A 17,127-nucleotide genomic window follows, 5' to 3' on the forward strand; every position below is an offset into this window, starting at 1 on the left:
ACAAGAGTCCCAGATGTAGTGGTTCATATAATGCAAAAGGAAAAGAATAATCCAGAAGACATTTGAGACAATAACATCAAAACGAAATGTGAAAAAAGTGGGTACTCTTACCAGAGCCACAGGACCTGTATGTGGGCAACACCAGGTCAAACGAGCATGAATCAATGTATCCTTGACTCTACAGGAACCGTGTGACAGGTCACAGATGGTCCATCAACCAATGGAGGGACTGTGGGTCTTTCCATCAATAGAGAAACAGTCAACACTATCTCAAGGGTTCCAATCATGCTTCCAAAGGTTCCAATGATGGGAAGATAGTCTCCGACCGGTAACTCAACAGTGGAGAAAAAACTCACAAAGGGAGTCATATGTAAAACAAAAAAAAAAAACAGCATATACAGAAGTCCTTTGGGACCAAACGCGTAGGGCGAGGTTTCTATGTTCCCTGTATTGCTTTTATCGATGTGATCACGCTTTTAAAATTCTCCTTTTTTATTGTATATGCTGGTTTTATGCCAATAAATAGCTATATATATATATATATATATACAGTCAGTCTTGTGTGTGTGTGTGTGTGTGTGTGTGTATATATATATATATATATCTATCCACTGTATGCAGTCTAGCTAGAGCTGACTGCAGTTCATTCCTGGTGTACTCTGTCTAATATACTTCAGGCAGGCAGATGATTCAGTTAGCTGCAGTGTATTTAATATGTTTAGAGTCTTGTATGTATGTATGTATATATATATATATATATTGTGTGTGTGTATATATATATACAGTTAGGGCCATAAATATTTGGACAGTGACACAATTTTCGCAAGTTGGGCTCTGCATGCCACCGCATTGGATTTGAAATGAAACCTCTACAACAGAATTCAAGCGCAGATTGTAACGTTTAATTTGAAGGGTTGAACAAAAATACCTGATAGAAAGGAATTGTACACATTTCTTTACAAACACTCCACATTTTAGGAGCTCAAAAGTAATTGGACAAATAAACATAACCCAAACAAAATATTTATTTATTCAATATTTTGTTGCAAATCCTTTGGAGGCAATCACTGCCTTAAGTCTGGAACCCATGGACATCACCAAACGCTGGGTTTCCTCCTTCTTAATGCTTTGACAGGCCTTTCCAGCCGCAGCCTTCAGGTCTTGCTTGTTTGTGGGTCTTTCCGTCTTAAGTCTGGATTTGAGCAAGTGAAATGCATGCTCAATTGGATTAAGATCTGGTGATTGACTTGGCCATTGCAGAATGTTCCACTTTTTTGCACTCATGAACTCCTGGGTAGCTTTGGCTGTATGCTTGGGGTCATTGGCCATCTGTACTATGAAGCGCCGTCCGATCAACTTTGCACCATTTGGCTGAATCTGGGCTGAAAGTATATCCCGGTACACTTCAGAATTCATCCGGCTACTCTTGTCTGCTGTTATGTCATCAATAAACACAAGTGACCCAGTGCCATTGAAAGCCATGCATGCCCATGCCATCACGTTGCCTCCACCATGTTTTACAGAAGATGTGGTGTGCCATGGATCATGTGCCATTCCCTTTCTTCTCCAAACTTTTTTCTTCCCATCATTCTGGTACAGGTTGATCTTTGTCTCATCTGTCCATAGAATACTTTTCCAGAACTGAGCTGGCTTCTTGAGGTGTTTTTGGGCAAATTTAACTCTGGCCTGTCTATTTTTGGAATTGATGAATGGTTTGCATCTACATGTGAACCCTTTGTATTTACTTTCATGGAGTCTTCTCTTTACTGTTGACTTAGAGACAGATACACCTACTTCCCTGAGAGTGTTCTGGACTTCAGTTGATGTTGTGAACGGGTTCTTCTTCACCAAAGAAAGTATGCGGCGATCATCCACCACTGTTGTCTTCCGTGGACGCCCAGCCCTTTTTGAGTTGCCAAGCTCACCAGTCAATTCCTTTTTTCTCAGAATGTACCCGACTGTTGATTTTGCTACTCCAAGCATGTCTGCTATCTCTCTGATGGATTTTTTCTTTTTTTTCAGCCTCAGGATGTTCTGCTTCACCTCAATTGAGAGTTCCTTTGACCGCATGTTGTCTGGTCACAGCAACAGCTTCCAAATGCAAAACCACACACCTGGAATCAACCCCAGACCTTTTAACTACTTCATTGATTACAGGTTAACGAGGGAGACGCCTTCAGAGTTAATTGCAGCCCTTAGAGTCCATTGTCCAATTACTTTTGGTCCCTTGAAAAAGAGGAGGCTATGCATTGCAGAGCTATGATTCCTAAACCCTTTCTCCGATTTGGATGTGGAAACTCTCATATTGCAGCTGGGAGTGTGCACTTTCAGCCCATATTATATATACAATTGTATTTCTGAACATGTTTTTGTAAACAGCTAAAATAACAAAACTTGTGTCACTGTCCAAATATTTATGGCCCTAACTGTGTGTATATATATATATATATATATATATATATATATATATATATATATATATATATATATATATATATATATATATATATATCCACTGTATCCGGTGTAGCTAGATCTGACAGCAGGCTGTTCCTGGTGTACTTTTTCTACTATACTGTCAGGCCGGCAGGTGATTCAGTGATCTGCAGTGCATAAAATATATATTCAGTCTTCTATATATATATATATATCCACTGCATTCTAGTCTAGCCAAGCCTTCATCCATTTTGCCAGGAACCGACAATACATTACAGCCGCAAGAAGTTTTAAATTACTTTTATTCCTTTAGAAATGTCATTTTGTGCACAGACTGTTCTAAACACGGGAAACATGCGGCAATTTATAGGCATACTATAGTCACCCCCCAGGTACGATATTTAAAGGAATATTTCACTTTTATTTTTTCACTTTAAGTATTATTAAAATCACTCACTGCTCCCAAAAAATGGCTGTTTTTAAAACTTTTTTTGCATTGATACATGTCCCCTGGGGCAGGACCCGGGTCCCTAAACACTTTTTAGGACAATAACTTGCATATTAGATTTTAAAATTCGCACTTTTGATTTTTCACATTCAGGTCCCATAGACTTTAACTGTGTTTGAATGTTCGCACAAACTTTCGGTCCGTTCTTATGTTCTGCCGCAAACCGAATTAAGGGGTGTTCAGCTCATCCCAAGTTAGGAGTAGCTCTTTCCTCATCCTAGGGATGAAGTAGGGATGAAGTAGGGATGAGCCGAACACCCCACGGTTCGGTTCACATTAGAACATGCGAACAGACAAAATGTGTGCGAACATGCGAACAGACAAAATGTGTGCGAACATGCGAACACTGTTAAAATCTATGGGACATGAACGTGAAAAATCGAAAGTGCTAATTTTAAAGGTTTATATGCAGTTATTGAGATAAAAAGAGTTTGGGGACCCGGGTACTGGCACAGGGTACATATATCAATGTAAAAAAAAAGTTTTTAAAATAGACGTTTTTTTCAGGAGCAGTGAATTTAAGAATGCTTAAAGTGAAACAATAAAAATTATATATTCCTTTAAATATCGTGCCTGGGGGTTCCCTTAGTCTTCCTGTAAAGTAGCGCATTTCCCCCATGTTTATAACAGTACCACAGCAAAATGGCATTTCTAAAGGAAAATTTTAAACTGCTTGTGGCTGTAATGCAGGGGTCTCAAACTGGTGGCCCTCCAGCTGTTGCCAAACTACAAGTCCCATCATGCCTCTGCCTGTGGGAGTCATGCTTGTAATGGTCAGCCTTGCAATGCCTCATGGGACTTGTAGTTTTGCAACAGCTGGAGGGCTGCAAGTTTGAGACCCCTGCTGTAATGTATAGCCGGATGTATACATAAAAAACTATTGAAAAAAAGGAGTGATTCCCCCCTCCGACCATTACCAAGCCTTCGGGCCTGGTATGAATATTAAGGGATACTCCATGCCAAAATTAAAAACAAAAATCCATACCGTGTACCCCATACCCATTCATATTGAGGGGGCTGGGGGCCCCCTTTTTAAAGGGGGCTTCCAGATTTCAATAAGCCCCCCGCCCACAGACCCCCACAACCACCAGGCAAGGGTTGTGGGGATGAGGCCCTTGTCCCCATCAACACGGGGACAAGATGCTTTGGGGGGAACCCCAAAGCAGCCTCCCTACTTTGAGGGCATGTGACCTGGTATGGCTCTGGAGGGTTTGTGGAGTTCCTCTTAAAATCCATACCAGACCCAAAGGGCTGGGGGGGAACTTTTAAAATTGTAATTACATGCCCCTGTTAAACAGGGGCAGAAACATTGGGTGTCGGTGATGCCAGAACACTGTAACCCCTCACAGTTACTCTTGTTGGGCACAGGAAAGGGCCCTGCTGTTAAATATCATTTAAATATTTTTAATTACATGCCCCTGTTAAACAGGGGCATAAACATTGGGCCTTAGGTGTTGGAGGTGCCAGAACACTGTAACCCCTCACAGTTACTCTTGTTGGGCACAGGAATGGGCCCTGCTGTTAAATATAATTTCAAAAAATGTAATTACAAGACCCAGGGGCAGAAACATTGGGCCTTGGGTAGTGGTGATGCCCTAAACCAAAAATATTGTTGGAAGCTATTATCATCGTGATTGAGGAGGAATAGGATAGGCAGCATAGACAGTCTTCAAGGGATCCCAGATCCATAGCAAATTCAATCAGTTACATCAGCATCAGGTGCTTGATAGCTGCTGATCCAGGGCTGATTCCTTTTTATAAATATGAGTCTATCAATGGAGTCTGTGGAAAGGCACACTCTTTGATCCATTACAAACCCTCCAGCAGCACTGAATGTGCATTCAGAAATCACGCTGGATGCAGGACAGCCAGTAGCTCAATTACATATTGCAGCATTGCTAACGTTGAGTTACACTTGGTGGGCATGTCACAAATGAGGCAGTTGGTGGATCACATTATCTCTAACTACCTCCTCCCAGCCACATACAACTCCTTGGGTTTCTGGGGACTGAAAACCAGATTGCTGCATTTTATCCTCAACATCCATGCTGACACAATCCTCTTCCTCCTCCTCCTCCTCTTCTTCCTGTGTATTTGGTGGCCCCAATGGAATGCTATCTGGATAATTCCTTAACCGACAGAAATGAACACAGACTTTTCTGGCCTGCCTCAGGAGATCTTGTCCTCCTCTTCCTCCTTGTCCTCCTCTTCCTCCCACTGTTCTGCCTCAAGTGCCCTGTCCTTTATTCCACAAAGCAGGTGCTCCAGCAGGAAGACTAGAGGGACAGTGTCACTGATGCATGCATTGTCACTGCTCACCATCCTTGTGGCCTCCTCAAATGGTGACAGGATAGTGCATGCATCCTTGATAATTTGCCACTGGCATGGCAAAAAGAAGCCAAGCTCCCCTGACCCTGTCCAGGTTCCATACTCATACAGGTACTCATTGATGGCCCTTTGCTGTGTGTGCGGCCACTGCAGCATTGCCAACGTTGAGTTCCACCTGGTGGGCATGCCACAAAAGAGGCAGTTGGTGAGCAGGTTGCATTCCCTTTGAATGTCAGCCAGCCGAGCACTGGCCTTGTATGACCGGCAGCAATGAACACAGACTTTTCTAAGCCTGGGTACCTAGTCAAGAAACGCTGTACCACCAAATTCAGGACGTGTGCCAAACATGGAACATGGGTCAAGTGTCCCTGTCGGAGGGTGGAAAGAAGGTTGGTGCCATTGTCACATACAACCATTCCTGGCTGAAGCTGGTGTGGCATCAACCACCTCTGAGCTTGCCCCTGCAGAGCTGACAGAACCTTTGCCACAGTGTGGCTCCTGTCCCCTAGGCAGACCAACTTAAATGCCACATGACATATTTTAGTCTGACTGCTTGCGTAGCCCCTTGAGCTTTTAGGAAGCATTGCTGGTTTAGAGGACAATTTTGCAGAAGAGGCCATACAGGAAGAAGAAGAGGAGGGAGGGAAGCATACAGATGTTGTGGCAGAATCACCACTAGCATTTTGGAGGCGTGGTGGCGGAACAAGCTCCAACACTGAACCCTGTCCTGCATCCTTCCCAGCTGCCAGCAGAGTTACCTAGTGCGCCGTAAAGGAAAGGTAACGTTCCTGCCCATGCCTGCTGGACCATGAGTCAGTGGTAATATGAACCTTACTGCTGACTGCTGTCTCCAAAGAGGCCTAAACATTGCCTTCCACATGGCGGTAGAGAGCTGGAATGGCCTTATGTGAAAAGAAATTGTGTTTTGAAACCTGCCACTGTGGTATAGCACATTCCACAAATTCACAAAAGGGGCTGAGTCTACCAGCTGAAAAGGCAGCAGTTGCAGTGCTATCAATTTGGCCAAGCTAGCATTTAGACACTGAGCATTTGGATGGCTGGGACCGATTTCTTTTAACGGTTCAGAATGCGGTAGGGAAATTTGCCTGCTGAAATCAACTGATGGTGTACTACTAGCAGATTGGCTGCAAGTACTTGTGACACCTATTGCTATACCTTCATTCCTCTCAGTGCAGGTGTTTGAGAGGACTACTATAGTAGAGTTTGAGATCCCATATGAGGAGCAAGGAGATGTCTGCCTTTTTCTATGATGTGGGTCTTTCAGGTGCTGCTGCCAATGGACTGCATGGTAAGTCTTCATATGTCTGGTCAAGCATGTGTTGCCCAAAAGGCTGCTGGTCTGGCCCACACCAAGGAACTTTTAAAAGTCAGCGGGGAGTCAGCAGAGCCCTGCACCTGTGAAGCTCTGATGTGTGATGCAATAGGGTGGCTAGCCCTTAAGTTGACCCCTGGAGGACATCCTGCCTTGTTGGAGTTGTGCCTCATCCACCTCCTCCTTACTTTCCACGCCTCTTCTCTCCGGCACCCAAGTACAGTCAGTGACCTCATTATCTCCTCCCTCTTCATCACTGGAGCAAACTTGGCAGTATGCTGCAACTTGGGGAAAAGGACTGCCAGTTTCTTGTCCTTCTGTGACACCCCCTCTCTCTAGGCTCACGTTGCTCCCTTTCTCAACCTGGGAACCAACATAGGAGCCTTCAAATTGCTGCTCATCCTCCAGCAGCATGTAACTGTTACTGTGGTCGAATAATTCTGGGGACTCCTCCATGCATAATGGTGGGGCTATGGAAGGGGGAACTGTGGACAAGGAGCCGGCGGAATAGGCTGCTTTGGCAGCTGCGTTGGAAAGCAAACTACTTTGAGCCTGGGTGGCAGAGGATGAGAACAGCTTCATTATCCACTCCACCAACTCTTCTGCATGTTTTGGCTCAATAACATGGCCAGCAGCACATAAAAAGGACAAGCGTGCCCCATGACCACCTGCACAGAATGCACCATGTCCACAACCACCACTGTTGACTGTAGACACAGAGGCTGCTTTGCCTCTTTTAGTGGCTTGTGAGCATATGCTTCTCCTTAGTGGCCTTCCGGACATGATGGGGATTTTTTTCTTTTCACAGCACACTACACTGTATTATATACTGTGTACCCCGCCTGCTCTGTATTAGAAACAGTACACCGGCTGAACTGTATTATATACTGTGTACACCACCTGAAGTGTATTAGAAACTGTACACACTTTATTATATACTGTGTACACCGCCTGCACTGTATTAGAAACTGTACATGCTGTATTATATACTGTGTACACCGCCTAAAGTGTATTAGAAACTGTACACTGGTTGGACTGTATTATATACTGTGTACAGCACCTGAAGTGTATTAGAATCTGTACACCACAGAATGCATTGTATATATACTGTAGGCTACACCAGTGGTGGAATTATAGGGGTCGCTTAGATTACGATGGCAACCGGGCCCCTTGAGGACCCCCTGTACTCTTCGATAGGAGGAACGGCAGGGGCGGGTGAGGGGAGCTCCCTGATCGTCAGCCGATTCCGAACTGTAATTGGCACTGTGCAGGGAGCTTGTCACATTAACCTAAAGTGAAAGCACAGTGTGTGCTGTGCTCTTTGTCTCCCCCTACAGTGCAGTACCCGGCAGGAAGAGCTAAGGTAAAGTTCTGCCGTTTTTATATAAGACTATCTATCTACTGTATGTGTGTTTATATGTGTGTGCATGTGTGTGTGCATGTATGTGTATGTATGCATGTGTGTGTGCGTGTATGTATGCATATGTATGTATGTGAGCGTGCATGTATGTGAATGTACATGTATGTGCATGTGTTTATCAGTGGGGATGCGTCCATAAGGGTGCACGGGCGCCACCCCCTCTCTCCAGCCACCCCCTCTATGACCAATCGATAGATTCATGCATAGCATGAATATATCCATGGCCACTGCTGCCACCCCCATATTTAGGTCTCCGGCCTCTTTTCGGCCGCCTGAATTCCGGGGGGGAGGGGTGTTTTTGAAGCATCTGATTAGAGCTACAGGCTCTAATAGGCTTCAAAATAGGTGAAAGGCGAGTGCCATGCTTGGCGCCCACAGTCCACCCAGGTGTGTTAGAAAAGCGAACTAATATTCACTTTCCTAAAACTGAACCGCCTCTCTACCAATCAAGTGTGTGGGTCTGTTACCCATAACCTGATTGGCTGAAAAGATAGGCGCAGCTATTGGATGCCTATCAAGAGGAGAGGACGGGCGATGAGAATGGCAGGAGACTCATGGAGGACCCCGCTTGTGGCCGTCACCCACTGCCCCACCGAGACAGGGTAAATGTCAGGCAGACAGAGAGTGGGAAGGGGGGATTCACAGTGGCAGCATTCGATGGCACAGTTGCAGCATTTGATGGCACACTGGCAGCATTTAATGGCCCCACCGGGAGCATTTGGGCACACTGGCGGCATTTAATGGGCACAGTGACAGCATTTTATGGGCACAGTGGCAGCATTTTATGGGCACAGTGGCGACATTTGATGGCACAGTGGCGGAGTTAGATGGGCACAGTGGCAGAATTTGATGGGCACAGTGGCAGAATTTGATGGGCACAGTGGCAGAATTTGATGGGCACAGTGGTGGCATTTGATGGCACGGTGGCGGCATTTGATGGCACAGTGGCGGCATTTCATGGGCACAGTGGTAGTGTTTGATGGGCACAGTGGCAGCGTTTGGGCACACTGGCAGCATTTGATGGACACGCTGGCAGCATTTGATGGCACAGTGGCATAGTTTAATGGGCACAGTGGCTGCAATTGATGTTTTTTTATTTGGAATTTTTCAGTTTGCTTGCGCCCCCCTAAAAATTTTGAGCACCAGCCACCACTGGTTTACATGTGCGTGCATATGTGTATTTTTATATATATGTGTGTGTGTGTGTGTGTGTGTGTGTGTGTGTATTTGCGTGTGTGTATATATAGATAGTATATGTGTGTGTATTATGTGTGTGTGTTTATATACAGTGGTGTGAAAAAGTGTTTGCCCCTTCCTCATTTCCTGTTTCTTTGCATGTTTGTCACACTTAAGTGTTTCGGAACATCAAACCAATTTAAACAATAGTCAAGGACAACACAAGTAAACACAAAATGCAATTTGTAAATGAAGGTGTTTATTATTAAAGGTGAAAAAAAATCCAAACCATCATGGCCCTGTGTGAAACAGTGATTGCCCCCCTTGTTAAAACATACTAGAACTGTGGTTGTCCACACCTGAGTTCAATTTCTCTAGCCACACCCAGGCCTGATTATTGCCACACCTGTTCACAATCAAGGCATCACTTAAATAGGAGCTGCTTGACACAGTAAGGTCCACCAGAAGATCCTTAAAAGCTACACATCATGCCGAGACCCAAAGAAATTCAGGAACAATTGAGAAAGAAAGTAATTGAGATCTATCAGTCTGGAAAGGGTTATAAAGCCATTTCCAAAGCTTTGGGAATCCAGCGAACCACAGTGAGAGCCATTATCCACAAATGGCGAAGACATGGAACAGTGGTGAACCTTCCCAGGAGTGGCCGGCCGCCCAAAATTACCCCAAGAGCGCAGCGACGACTCATCCAAGAGGTCACAAAAGACCCCACAACAACGTCCAAGGAACTGCAGGCCTCACTTGCCTCAGTTAAGGTCAGCGTTCATGCCTCCACCATCAGGAAAAGACTGGGCAAAAATGGCCTGCATGGCAGAGTTCCAAGGAGAAAACCACTGCTGAGCAAAAAGAACATCAGAGCTCGTCTCAATTTCTCCACAACACATCTTGATGATCCCCAAGACTTTTGGGACAACATTCTGTGGACCGATGAGACAAAAGTGGAACTCTTTGGAAGGTGTGTGTCCAAGTATATCTGGCGTAGAAGGAACACTGCATTTCATAAAAAGAACATTATACCAACAGTAAAATATGGTGGTGGTAGTGTGATGGTCTGGGGCTGTTTTGCTGCTTCAGGACCTGGAAGACTTGCCGTGATAAAAGGAACTATGAATTCTGCTGTCTACCAAGAGATCCTGAAGGAGAATGTCCGACCATCTGTTCGTGTACTCAAGCTGAAACGAACTTGGGTTCTGCAGCAGGACAATGATCCTAAACACACCAGCAAGTCCACCACCGAATGGCTGAAGAAAAACAAAATGAAGACTTTGGAGTGGCCTAGCCAAAGTCCTGACCTGAATCCTATTGAGATGTTGTGGTATGACCTTAAAAAGGCCGTTCATGCTCGAAAACCCTCTAATGTAACTGAATTAGGACAATTCTGCAAAGATGAGTGTGCCAAAATTCCTCCAGGACGCTGTAAAAGCCTCATTGCACTTTATCGCAAACGCTTGGTTGCAGTTGTTGCTGCTAAGGGTGGCCCAACCAGTTATTAGGTTTAGGGGGCAATCACTTTTTCACACAGGGCCATGATGGTTTGGATTTTTTTTCACCTTTAATAATAAACACCTTCATTTACAAATTGCATTTTGTGTTTACTTGTGTTGTCCTTGACTATTGTTTAAATTGGTTTGATGTTCCGAAACACTTAAGTGTGACAAACATGCAAAGGAACAGGAAATGAGGAAGGGGGCAAACACTTTTTCACACCACTGTATATGTGTGTTTACATGTATGTATGCACATTTTATGTATGCACTTTTAATGTGCATACATACATGTAAACATGATGTGTACAATCAGAACCGATTTTTTTTATTTATTTTTTTGCTTGTTCATAGTACCAGCAAAAAAAAATGCTGTTCCTCTGAAAAGTGATCCATGTTAAGATCGCTTTTCAGAGCCATTTGACAGCTGGTAAAGAGATAATATGTTGCCTACTGACCGCCTGTTTTAACCCCTTAAATGCATCATCACTATGCTGCAACTGCATGCAATGCATAAAGTTGCAGGGGGGTTGCAGTGCAGCCCTATTCACCCAGGGGTGCACTTCAAGGGTGCCCTGACTGGAAAAAGATTGAGAAACACCGACATAGAGGAACCCATCTCTCCATTTTCCTCCTGCAGCCACTGAATGCCTGTGGGAGGGAGAGAAGAAGCTGGGGGAAATGGCGGTTCCTTTATATGCAGCCACCCACTTGTGACCAGGCCCTGGTGTTCTGCCATCGGGCTCGGAGAAAAGAGCCCTGTCCGGGGGTCAAGGGGGCCCTCCATGGTTTCTTGCATCAGAGCCCTGAGGGTTCTAGTTACGTCACTGGGCTACACTCAATGCAAAGTATATATATATATAGCAAATCAGCTTGTGGGGATCATCTTTTCTGGAAATTAAGATCAGTGTGCAGGCAGTTGGCAGTTTCTTTAAAATTTGGTGGGTTGCCAGCTTTATTTAGAAGAGGTTTGCAAAGTCATGAAAACAAACAAAATCTGGTTCAGTCTCTTACAATAGAATGCATGCGAGGTGAAATATTCAGATTGTCCATTACCTCACCTCGCATACCGTCGCGCTATATATATATATATATATATATACTGTATATAATGGGTTCTGAGGGTTAATTATGTCGGTTAACTTTGACATCAGTTTGGCTGGGCTGTGTTAGAGTTCTGCCTGGTCACATGTACAGTGAGGTGCACCTGACAGACCAGAACCAGGCCTGGTTGGACGTTTTGGGTATCAGCTTCCTCTGAGCCAATCAGTGGGTGTGCCGGGCCCCGCTGAGGAGTCTGGGGAGGGGTACTTAAGATGTTGAGGTCACGTGTTATGGGTGGTTCATTCGTGAGGCCCTAGCGGTCTGTTCCTGTTTCTAGACCGGGGTAGCCCCACGAGGGGTCCCGGCCACGGGAGCGTTCGTCGCTCCGCAACATGCTTCGGGTGACTAACCCCAATAGACCCGCCTGGTCTGGGGTAAGGATCCATCTGTTTCCGAGTCTCTGAACCGGCTGGTCCAAGGCGCAGTAACTGAGGGAGGATTCAAGGCGTCCGGGTGTGCTCTCAGCTTGGAGGGGCACCGCAGCTAGTGAGAACTCTTCGGAGGAGGGCCCACAAGCTGGCATCCTGAGAAGTGCCTGGTTACTGAGTTGTGAAGGACGAATTCACACTTTTTCCAGTACTACCAAGGAGACAGAGAACGTTCCAGGTACTGAGGAAAAAGGTTCCTGTTCACTTTCAGTTACAACTTGTTCAAAGTCAGAGATTTCACAAGTTCTGAGTCAAAACGCTGATTGCCATAATCTCACCCTTGCCATCTGTTCCCATATGAGACTGTGTTGTTGAATTTTACCCCTGCAAATATAAACCTTTCAAAAGGACTTTATTGGGTTGTTGGGTATCAACCCTGGGAACCCCTAGACGTGGAAGAACAAGCCAAACGGCGGTAACAGGTATGCCCAAAAAGTTAAGCATACCCTGCAAAGGGTTATGGCTGATACATATATATATGAATACACCGCCTGAAGTGTATTATAAAATGTACACCACCAAATAAACTGTATATATTTCCCCACAAATAAAGCTTTCTTTTGGTGGTATTTGCTCACCTCTGCGGTTTTTATTTTTTGCGCTATAAACAAAAAAAGAGCGTTAATTTTGAATAAAAAGCACAATATTTTTTACATTTTTCTATAATAAATATCCCAATTTTTAAAAATTTTTATTTTTTTTGTCATTTTAGGCCGATAGGTATTCTTCTACATATTTTTGGTTAAAAAAATCGCAATAAGCATATATTGATTTTTAAGTACTGTATTTATCGGCTTATAACACGCACTTTTTTCCCCTTAAAATCAGGGGAAAATCGTGAGTGCGTGTTATACGCCGATACTCCACGATTTCAGCACAATTTTTTGGGCTCTGGGCAGCTTTCAGCCGCCCAGAGCCCTTCTCGCGGCTTTCGGCCGCTCTCGGAACTTCTCGGCGGCTTTCGGCCGCTCTCGGACCTTCTCGGCGGCTTTCGAAAGTACATGTACACGGGATGTTTTCATGTACACTGGATGTTTTTACAACCTCTCCTGAACGATTTAACTTGACGGATAGTAACCGACGTTTAAAACATCAGTTTTGCCTCGTTTACATGCGGCGTTTAGCGGCATTTTGCCACGCTTGCCTTTAGAAGCTATATTTAAAAAAAAATGTTCAATAGGCAAAAATGAAAAACGCGTGTAAACTAAACACGGCTAAACGCGTTTACACACTTTTACAAGCTGTTACAGGCATTTGGCATTTCAAATTTCATGCCTCTGGACATTCATCCTCAACGCATTTTTTTGCATTCCAATAAATGCTTTTAAACTCAACTGCCTAGAAACAACTATTAACCCCCCTGTCTACATGTACTGATTAGATAACATAGAGGAGAGTTCAAGGGCAGCTGAAAAAAACCCAACTGTTCCTAAACATCCATTTACCAGCAGCAGTGTACATAAGGCCTTATACCTGCACAGGATGAAAGTCCATAATTGGTAGAGTCCACAGTAGGTTTCTTCAAGGAGCACTGCAAGTCCTAGCAGTCTCCCCTAACAGCGGGAATTCTGTTCCTTGCATGGTACTGGTGATACAGATTCTGGCGACAAGTCAAATCTCTTTAGTTTAAAATCCCAGCCCCCCGGGGCTCTCTGGGTGTGAACCCCCTGTTCTTTTTATAACACACAGAACCAATGGGTTGGACCCAGCAAAGCCCGCTAGGAGAAAGACAAAGGAACACAATTAACCATACTCCTCCCAACTGGGGCAGCATTAATCTCTCCCTGCCTGCATACCTTCCCCCTAAAATGCAGCTGAGTAACACACCCCAACTTTTCACATTTTACAGGGCACAACCAAGTGCACACAAGGCAGCAACAGTAAAATAACAATACCTTTTGCAGGTGAAAAAGTGCTCAACAAAATACAGGGGGGGTGAGTACCCCGAATGCTGTGGGCAATAGGGAAGTGTCCACCTGGCTTGACAAGCTCCACACATCTACGTAGATATGTCTTCCTGTATTGGAAAATCTGTATAGGCGGTGGAATTCCACCTCAATATACTCATTGTGTTGCCTGAAGCTTCAGGAGCGTTGAGCTTTACCCAAACAGTTTCACTGTACAGCTTGAGCCTTTCCTCCTCAAGCTGCAGGAAAAGTTGCTCATGGACGTAGGGGAACAATCATCCATAGGGCATTCCATGTAGTGTTGTAGATGGGCTAATTGTGATGTTTATTATGCTATGTATTATGGTATTGTGTTAGCTTCTATGTTTTTAATATCCAATAGAGCCCTATTGCATTTTTATTTAGTTCTTATTTATGATAATTCTTCTTCAGTGGCCTTGGGATAGGTGCGGTGTCAGTGGTTAACCTCTGCCTGCCTCCAAATTTATTCTCATACGTTTATAAACTCTATACGCCTGTAAACACGCATAAACACATTACAAAAATGCAATATTAGAGGATTTTTTTCTGCCAACTTGTAACAGGATGTTACATATTTGTTTGCACGAGGTCTTAATAAGTTATGAAATAGAAAGGCAGAGAAATGAACAGAGAAAAATTATTCCTGGCAAAGAAATATTTCTTACAGACTTTTTTTTTTTTTTGGTTTTACGGTTTTTGTATTCTTTGTAACTAGCCCTACCTCCATGTTGATGAGTAGGGATGAGCTTCATGTTCGAGTCGAACATACGTTCGACTCGAACATCGGCTGTTCGCCCACGAATTCCGAACATTATGGGCTGTTTGCGCCAAATTCGTGTGGCGCTCACGGCCCACAATACACTGCGTCATCGCAGTGCATTGCTGGCTCATGATTGGCCAAGCATGCACTGTGACCCCGCATGCTTGGCCAATCACAGCACCAGCAGCGAGGAGAGCCATGATTTGCCACAGGCAGGATACATGTGGCCAATCATAGCTCAGGCTGTGTAGTACACGGCCACACTATATAAGGCCGGCGGCGGCCTTGTGTAGTGTGTTGGCGTCTGAAGCAGTTAGTGGGTGTTCTGTGTACCTTCAACACAGTATACACCGATCGTTATCAGACGATTTTCGATCTTGCTGTTGTGTAGTGGTTGTTGTCTGCGTGCCCTGAACGCAGTATACACCGCTATATTCACCTCACCTATATAGCTAGTGATCTATATTTATAATAGAGCTTGCAGTCAGTAGTGTTAGGAGCTTGTGCGTGCTGTCTGCGTGCTCTGTACCCAGTACACACCGCTATATCCACCTGCATAGCTCTTCTCTATATATATATATACCCCTTTATCTCTGGTGTTCTATAAAAAAGGCATCTGCAGGAGTTAGTGGGTTTTTTGTGCCTCCAGCACAATATACACCTGTATCTACCCTTTATTGCTGTTCTCTAATAGAGCCATCTGCAGGGCTTAGTGGGTGTTGTGTGACTCAATTACAGTATACCCCTTTATCTCTGGTGTTCTATAATAAAGGCATCTGCAGGAGTTAGTGGGTGTTGTGTGACTCCAGCACAATATACACCTGTATCTACCGTTTATTGCTGTTCTCTAATAGAGCCATCTGCAGGGCTTAGTGGGTGTTGTGTGACTCCATTACACTGCTGTTTTACCCAACTCCCTTCAGGCCATTACCATGTCTGGAAGGCCAGCAAGGAGAGGCAGACAGGCACGAGCCGATAAGAGAGGGCAAGCAGGCTCTGTGTCTAGAGACAACAGTGCTGGTCGTGGACGCGGTGCATTGTCATCAGCACGTGGCCATGGGACACGCTTGTCCTTCTTTTCGGCAGCTGGACATGTTGAACCGCAACATGCCAACGACTTGGTAGAGTGGATGACCAAGCCCTCGTCATCCTCCTCATCCTCTCTCACCCAGTCTCAGGCTACTAGCAAAGCAGCTGCCAACGCATCGTCTTCCCTCCTCTCAATGTCATCATCAGTGACTCCTTCCCTAGACCCACCACGTCTTCCTGAGTCGTCTCCAGAACTCTTTGAGCACAGTGTTGGGTACATGCTCCAGGAGGATGCCCAGTGTTTTGTGGGCTCTGATGATGACACTCAGCTAGAGGAAGGCAGTTGCGTGAGCGCAGAGAGAGGGGATGCTCAAGAAGGACAGCAATCTGGCAGTCATGTTCCACAAGCTGCAGCATACTGCCAGGTTTGCTACAGCGATGAAGAGGGAGGGGATGATGAGGGCACTGACTCCACATGGGTGCCTGGAAGGAGAGAGGAGGAGGAGGAGGCACATGTCCAACAAGGCAGGATGCCCTCCGGGGGCCAGCTTAGGGGCAGCACACCGACTGAATCACACCGCAGAGCTCCGCCTGTGCAGGGCGCTGCCTCTGCGTGTTATTCTAAAAGTTCTTTGGTGTGGGCCTTTTTTGAGACGAGTGCATCAGATCGCACCGCTGCTATTTGCAACATATGTCTCAAGCGTATCTTGCATGGCCAAAACATCAGCCGCTTGGGCACCACATGCTTGACCAGACATATGTTGACCTGCCATGCAGCTTGTTGGCAAGCGTACCTCAAAGACCTACACCAAAGAACAAAGCGGACCTCTCCTTGCTCCTCATCAGCTGGCATCTCCAACCCCACTAGACCTTCAGTCCTCTCTGAAACCTGCTCTGAGAGGAATGAAGGTGTAGAATTAGGTGTGTCACAGCCAAGTGCTTCCGGGAACTCTGCTAGCGGTACACCCATGTCCGATTATAGCAGGCAAATGTCCCTGCCCCAGCTGCTGGACCGGCAAAAGAAGTTCACTCCCAGCCATCCACATGCCCAGCGGTTGAATGCTAGCTTGGCTAAATTGCTAGCACTTCAACTGCTGCCTTTTCAGTTGGTAGACTCGGCCCCCTTCCGTGAGTTTGTACAATGTGCGGTTCCTCAGTGGCAGATCCCCAAACGC

The sequence above is a fragment of the Lithobates pipiens genome, unplaced genomic scaffold (genome assembly GCF_037356315.1).
Source record: "Lithobates pipiens isolate NorthernLeopardFrog02 unplaced genomic scaffold, aLitPip1_a1.2 Scaffold_27, whole genome shotgun sequence".
In the NCBI taxonomy this organism is placed as follows: Eukaryota; Metazoa; Chordata; class Amphibia; order Anura; family Ranidae; genus Lithobates; species Lithobates pipiens.